The sequence below is a fragment of the Bos grunniens genome, chromosome 12, assembly GCF_055505025.1.
Source record: "Bos grunniens cultivar Pamir isolate PY7600 chromosome 12, Bosgru_T2T1.0, whole genome shotgun sequence".
Classification (NCBI taxonomy): Eukaryota; Metazoa; Chordata; class Mammalia; order Artiodactyla; family Bovidae; genus Bos; species Bos grunniens.
This window is the reverse complement of record NC_141176.1, coordinates 43128924-43136417: the sequence shown is the minus strand read 5'-3', so window position 1 is coordinate 43136417 and position 7494 is coordinate 43128924.

Here is a 7494-nt window from a genome sequence, read left to right as displayed (position 1 = left end):
AAATTCCATTGCCTCCAATAGCTTTGTTTGTAGTGATGCTTCTTAAGGCCTGCTTGACTTTGTACTTCAGGATGTTTGGCTCTAGCCCAGTGATCACACCATTGTGGTTATCTGGGTCAAAAAGATCTTTTTTGTACAATTCTTCTGTGTATTCTTGCCACCACTTTTTAATATCTTCTTTTTCTGTACATTATTTTGCTCATCTTTGCATTAAATGTACCCTTGGTATCTCTAAGTTTCTTGAAGAGATCTCTAGTCCTTCCCATTCTATTGTTTTCCTCTACTTCTTTGCATCAATTACTGAGGAAGGTGTTTTTATCTCTCCTTGCTTTTCTTTGGAACTCCACATTCAAATGGGTATATCTTTTCTTTTCTCCTTTGCCTGTAGCTTCTCTTCTTTTCTCAGGTAAGCGTAAGGCCTCCTCAGACAATCATTTTGCCTTTTTGCATTTCATTTTCTTGGGGGTGCTCTTGATCATTGCCTCTTGTACAATGTCATGAACCTCCGTCCATAGTGCTTCAGGCACTCTATCAGATCTAATCCTTTGAATCTATTTGTCACTTCCACTACATAATCATAAGGAATTTGATTTAGGTCATACCTGAATCATCTAGTAGTTATCCTTACTTTCTTCAATTTAAGCCTGAATTTTTCAATGAGTAGTTCATGATGTGAGCCACAGTCAGCTTCTTGTTTTTGCTTATTGTATGGAGGTTCCCTCCTTTGGATGCAAAGAATATAATCAATATGTGTTCAGTATCAACCATCTGGTGTGGTCCACGTGTAGAGTCTTCTTTTGTGGTATTGGAAGAAGGTGTTTGCTATGACCAATGTATGCTCCTGGCCAAACTTTGTTACCTTTTCCTCTGCTTCATTTTGTACTGCAAAGCCAAATTTGCCTGTTATTCCAGGTTTCTCATTTCTTCCTACTTTTTAAAAATTTTATTTATTTATTTTCATTGGAGGATAATTGCTTTACAACATTGTAGTGGTTTTTGCCATATATTGACATGAATCAGTCATGGGTATACATGTGTTCCCCATCCAGAACACCCCTCCCAACTCCCTTCCCATCCTATCCCTCAGGGTCATCCCAGTGCACCAGCCCCGAGCTGTTTCATGCATCGAACCTGGACTGGCAATCTATTTCACATATGATAATATACATGTTTCAATGCTATTCTCTCAAATCATCCCACCCTCGCCTTCTCCCACAGAGTACAAAAATTCTGTTCTTTACATCTGTGTCTCTATTGCTGTCTTGCATATAGGGTCATCATTACTATCTTTCTAAATTCCATATATATGCATCAATATAATTGCACTCATCTCACATGCTATTAAAGTAATGCTCAAAATTCTCCAAGCCAGACTTCAGCAATACGTGAACCATGAACTTCAATCTGATTTTAGAAAAGGCAGAGGAGCCAGAGATCAAACTGCCATCATCTGCTGGATCATTGAAAAAGCAAGAGAGTTCCAGAAAAATATCTATTTCTGCTTTATTGACTGTCAAAGCCTTTGACTAAGTGGATCACAATAAACCGTGGAAAATTCTGAAAGAGATGGGAATATCAGACCATCTGACTTACCTATTGAGAAACCTGTATGCAGGTCAAGAAGCATCAGTTAGAACTGGACATGGAACAGACTGGTTCCAAATAGGAAAAGGAGTACGTCAAAGCAGTATATTGTTACCCTGCTTATTTAACTTATATGCAGAGTACAACATGATAAATGCTGGGGTGGAGGAAGCACAAGCTGGAATCAAGATTTCAAGGAGAAATATCTATAACCTCAGATATACACATGACACCACCCTTATGGTGAAAGTGAAAGAGGAGAGTGAAAATGTTGGCTTAGAGCTCAACTTTCAGAAAACTGAGATCATGGCATCTGGTCCCATCACTTCATGGGAAATAGATGGGGAAACCATGGAAACAGTGTCAGACTTTATTTTTTGGGCTCCAAAATCACTGCAGATGGTGATTGCAGCCATGAAATTAAAAGACGTTTACTCCTTGGAAGAAAAATTATGACCAACCTAGACAGCATATTAAAAAGCAGACACATTACTTTGTCAATAAAGATCCAACTAGTCAAGGCTATGGTTTTTCCAGTAGTCATGTATGCATGTGAGAGTTGGACAATAAAGAAAGCTGAGCACAAAAGAATTGATACTTTTGAACTGTGGTGTTGAAGAAGACTCTTAAGAGTCCTTTGGACTGCAAGGAGGTCCAACCAGTCCATCCTAAATGAGATCAGTTCTGGGTGTTCATTGGAAGGATGGATGTTGAAGCTGAAATTCCAATACTTTGGCCACCTGAAGTGAAGAGCTGACCCATTTGAAAAGACCCTGATGTTGGGAAAGATTGACGGCAGGAGGAGAAGGGGACAACAGAGGATGAGATGGTTGGATGGCATCACTTACTCAATGGATATGGGTTTGGATATACTCTGGCTGTTGGTGATGGACAGTAAGGCCTGGCATGTTTTGGTTCATGGGGTCACAAGGAGTCAGACACAACTGAGCGACTGAATTGAACTTATACTATATTGCTGTTTTTCTTTCTGACTTACTTCACTCTGTATAATAGGCTCCAGTTTCATTCACCTCATTAGAACTGATTTAAATGCATTCTTTTTAATAGCTTAGTAATATTCCATTTTGTATATGTACCACAGCTTTCTTGTTCATTCATCTAACAATGGACATCTAAGTTGCTTCCGTGTCCTGGCTATTTTAAACAGTGCTGCGGTGAACATTTTGGTACTTGTGTCTCTTTCAATTCTCGTTTCCTTGGTGTGTATGCCCAGCAGTGGGATTGCTGGGTCATTAGGCAGTTCTATTTCCAGTTTTTTAAGGAACCTCCACACAGTTCTCCATAGAGGCTGTACTATTTTCATTCTCACCAGCAGTATAAGAAGGTTCACTTTTCTTCGCACCTTCTCCAGCATTTATTTTTTGTAAACTTTTTGATAGCAGCCATTCTGCCCTGTGTGAGATGATATCTCACTGTGGTTTTGATTTGTATTTCTCTGATAATGAGTGATGTTGAGCATCTTTTTATGTGTTTGTTAGCCATTTGTATGTTTTCTTTGGAGAAATGTCTGTTTAGTTCTTTGGCCCATCTTTTGATTGGTTCGTTTATTTTTCTGGAATTGATCTGCAAGAGCTGCTTGTATATTTTTGAGATTAATTCTTTGTCAGTTGCTTCCTTTGCTATTATTTTCTCCCATTCTGAAGGCTGTATTTTCAACTTGCTTATAGTTTCCATCATTGTTAAAAAGCTTTTAAGTTTAATTAGGTACTTTTTTTCTTTTCTTTTCTTTTATTTCCATTACTCTGGAAAGTGAGTCATAGAGGATCTTGCTGTGATCCCTGTCAGAGAGTGTTTTGCCTATATTTTTCTCTAGGAGTTTTATAGTTTCTGGTTTAACATTTAGATCTTTAATCCATTTTGAGTTTATTTTTGTGTATGGTGTTAGAAAGTGTTCTAGTTTCATTCTTTGACAAGTGGTTGACCAGTTTTCCCAGCACCACTTGTTAGAGAGATTGTCTTTTCTCCACTGTATATTCTTGCCTCCTTTGTCAAAGATAAGGTGTCTATAGGTGCATGGATTTATCTCTGTGCTTTCTATTTTGTTCCATTGATCTATTTTTCTGTCTTTGTGCCAGTACCATACTGTCTTGATGAGTGTATCTTTGTAGTAGAGCCTGATGTCAGGCAGTTTGATTCCTCCAGTTCCATTCTTTTTTCTCAAGATTGTTTTGGCTGTTAGAAGTTTGTTTTTTTGTTTGTTTTTCCTCTATACAAATTGTGAAATTATTTGTTCTAGTTCTCTGAAAACTACTGTTTGTAGCTTGATAGGGACTGCGTTGAATCTACAGATTGCCTTGGGTAGTATACTCATTTTCACTATATTGATTTTTCCAATCCATGAACATGGTATATTCCCCATCTATTTGTGTCATCTTTGATTTCTTTCATCAGTGTTTTATAGTTTTCTATATATAGGTCTTTTGTTTCTTTAGGTAGATTATATTCCTAAGTGTTTTATTCTTTTCATTGCAATGGTGAATTGAATTGTTTCCTTAATTTCTCTTTCTGTTTTCTCATTGTTAGTGTAGAGGAATGCAAGGGATTTCTCTGTGCTAATTTTATATCCTGCAGTTTTACTATATTCATTGATTTGCTCTAGTAATTTTCTGGTGCAGTCTTTAGGGTTTTCTATGTAGAGGATAATGTCATCTGCAAATAGTGAGAATTTTACTTCTTCTTTTCTATTCTGGATTCCTTTTATTTATTTTTCTTCTCTTATGGTTGTAGCTAAAACTTCCAAAACTATGTTGAATAGTAGTGATCAGAAAAGATGCTTGAAATGGTTTCATTTTTTTTTTTTTTTTGAATTTACCAAGGTTAGATTTAAGGCCCCCGATGCGATCTATCCTGGAGAAGGTTCTGTGTGTGCTTGAGAAAAAGGTGAAATTCAATGTTTTGGTGTGAAATGTCCTATAGATATCAATTAGGTCTAATTGGACCATTGCATCATTTAAAGTTTGTGTTTCTTGGTAGTTTTATGTTTAGTTGATCTATCCACATGTGTGAATGGAGTATTAAAGTCTCCCACTATTATTGTGTTACTGTTAATTTCCCCTTTCATACTTGTTAGCATTTGCTTACATACTGTGGTGCTCCTATGTTGGGTGCCTATGTATTTATAATTGGTATATGTCCTTCTTGGATTCATACTTTGATCATTATGTATTATCCTTCTTTGTCTCTTTTCCCAGCATTTATTTCAAATTCTGTTTTATTTGATATGAGTATTGCTATTCTTGCTTTCTTTGGATCTCCATTTACATGAAATGCTTTTTTCCAGCCCTTCACTTTCAGTCTGCATATGTCCCTTGTTTTGAGGTGGGTCTCTTGTAGACAGCATATATAGGGGTTTTGTTTCTGTATCCATTCAGCCAGTCTTTATCTTCTGGCTGGGACATTGAACCCATTTACATTTAGGGTGATTATTGATTACCCTATGATCCCATTGGCATTTACTTTTTTTTTTTTTTGTGGGGGGGGGGTTTGAGTTTATAACCCTTTTCTGTGTTTCCTGTCTAGAGAAAATCCTTTAGCTTTTGTTGAAGAGATGGTTTGGTGGTGCTAAATTCTCTCAGTTTTGGCTTGTCTGTAAAGCTTTTGACTTCTCCTTCATATTTGAATGAGATCCTTGCTGGGTACAGTAATATGCATTGTAGGTTTTTCTCTTTCATCACTTTAAGGATGTCCTGCTATTCCCTTCTGGCCTGAAGAGCTTCTATTGAAAGACTGGCTGTTATCTTTAGGGGAATCACCTTGTGTGTTATTTGTTGTTTTTCCCTTGCTGCTTCTAATATTTGTTCTTTGTGTTTGATCTTTATTAATTTGATTAATATGTGTCTTGGGATGTTTTGCCTTGGGTTTATCCTACTTGGGGCTCTCTGGGTTTCTTGGACTTGGATGGCTATTTCCTTCCTTTTTGCAGGGAAGTTTTCAACTATTATCTCCTCAAGTATTTTCTCATGGCCTTTCTTTTTGTCTTCTTTTCCTGGGACTCCTATGATTTGAATATTGGGACATTTGACATTGTCCCAGAAGTCTCTGAGGTTGTCCTCATTTCTTTTTTTTGTTGTTGTTCCTTTGTTCTCTCTGTTTCATTTATTTCCACCATTCTATCTTCCACCTCACTTATCCTATTGTCTGCCTCCATTATTCTACTGTTGGTTCCCTCCAGAGTGCTTTTGATCTCAGTTATTGCATTATTCATTATTGATTGACTCTTTTTTATTTCTTATAGGTCCTTGTTAAACATTTCTTGCATCTTCTCAATCCTTGTCTCCAGACTTTATCTGTAACTCCATTTTGTTTTCAAGATTTTGGATCATTTTTACTATCATTATTCTGAATTCTTTTTCAGGTAGACTTCCTATCTCCTCCTCTTTTGTTTGGTGAGCATTTATCATGTTCCTTTACCTGCTGTATATTTCTCTGCTTTTTCATATTGTTTAGACTGCTGTGGTTGGGGTGGCCTTTCTGTTTTCTGGCAGTTTGTTGTTCCTGTTTATTGTGGAGGTTCCTCCTTGTGGGTGGGGTTGGACGAGTGACTTGTCAAGGTTTCCTGGTTAAGGAAGCTTGCTTTGGTGTTCTGGTGGGTGGAGGTGGAGTTCTTCTCTCTGAGTGCAATGTGTCCAGTAGTGAGTTTTGAGGTGTCTGTGGGTTTGTTGTGACTTTTGGCTGCCTGTATTTTAATGCTCAGTGTTATGTTCCTAGTTGTTGGATAATTAGCTTGGTATGTCTTGCTGTGAAACTTGTTGGGTCTTGGGTGGAGCTTGGTTTCAGTGTAGGTATGAAGGCTTCTTGGATGAACTCTTGTCAATTAATGTTCCCTGAAGTCAGGAGTTTTCTGGTGTTCTCAAGTTTTGGATTTAAGCCTTCTGCCTCTGGCTTTCAGTCTTATTTTTACAGTAGCCTCAAGATTTATCCATCCATACTACACCAATGACAAAACATCTAGGTTAATGATGAAAAGATTCTCCACAGTGAGGGACATCCAGAGAGGTTCACAGAGTTACATGGAGAAGAGTAGAGGAAGAAGGGTGATAGAGGTGACCAGTAGGAGAAGAGAGGGAATCAAAAGTGGAGAGAGAAGTCTAGCCAGTAATAAATTCCCTGTGTGCTCTCCACAGTCTGGAACACTCAGAAAGGGTCATGGAGTTACATAGAGAAGAGAAAAGGGAGGAAGAAGAAGGAGGAAGGTGACCAGTAGGAAAAGAGGAAGAGTCAAAAGAAGAGAGACAGATCTAGCCAGTAATCAGTTCCCTAAGTGTTCTCCACAGCCCAGAACACCCAAAGAGATTCCCAGAGTTGGGTAGAGAAGGGGGAGGGAATAGATAGAGTTGACCTGGGGGAGAAACAGAAGGGTCAAAAGGGGGAGAGAGAAATCAATCCAGTAGTCACACTCCTAAGTAAAAATAGATACTGAAGATTGGATTCTTAAAGGTACAAAATTGATAACAAAAACCAAAAAAGCAAAGATTAAAAATCTAGAGTAGAGGTTAGACTCTCAAAAATACAATATTAAAGAAACAAAGTAAAATCACAAAAACCATGAAAAATGCATATATGAAATTTGATTTAAAAGTAGGGTCTTTTTTGCAAAGTAATAGTAGATTATAAAAATGAAAATTAAAGGAGTAATAAAGAACTTAAAAACATAAAAAAATAAAAAAATGATAATAGGAAAATATATCTAGGAATTTCTCTGGAACTCTTGAGGGCAGTGTGGGGTCAGTTCAGTTTCAGATAGTTCCTTGTTCCAGCTTATACCTCTTCTCAAGGTCTATAAGGCCCCTTTCAATGTAGTCAATGCTAACTACAGGGTTTCAATCTGTTGTACCTGTCACTTCCAAAGTGGTGTCCCCGCTCTTTGTTTATTTTGGCTTCCTCTGTTTG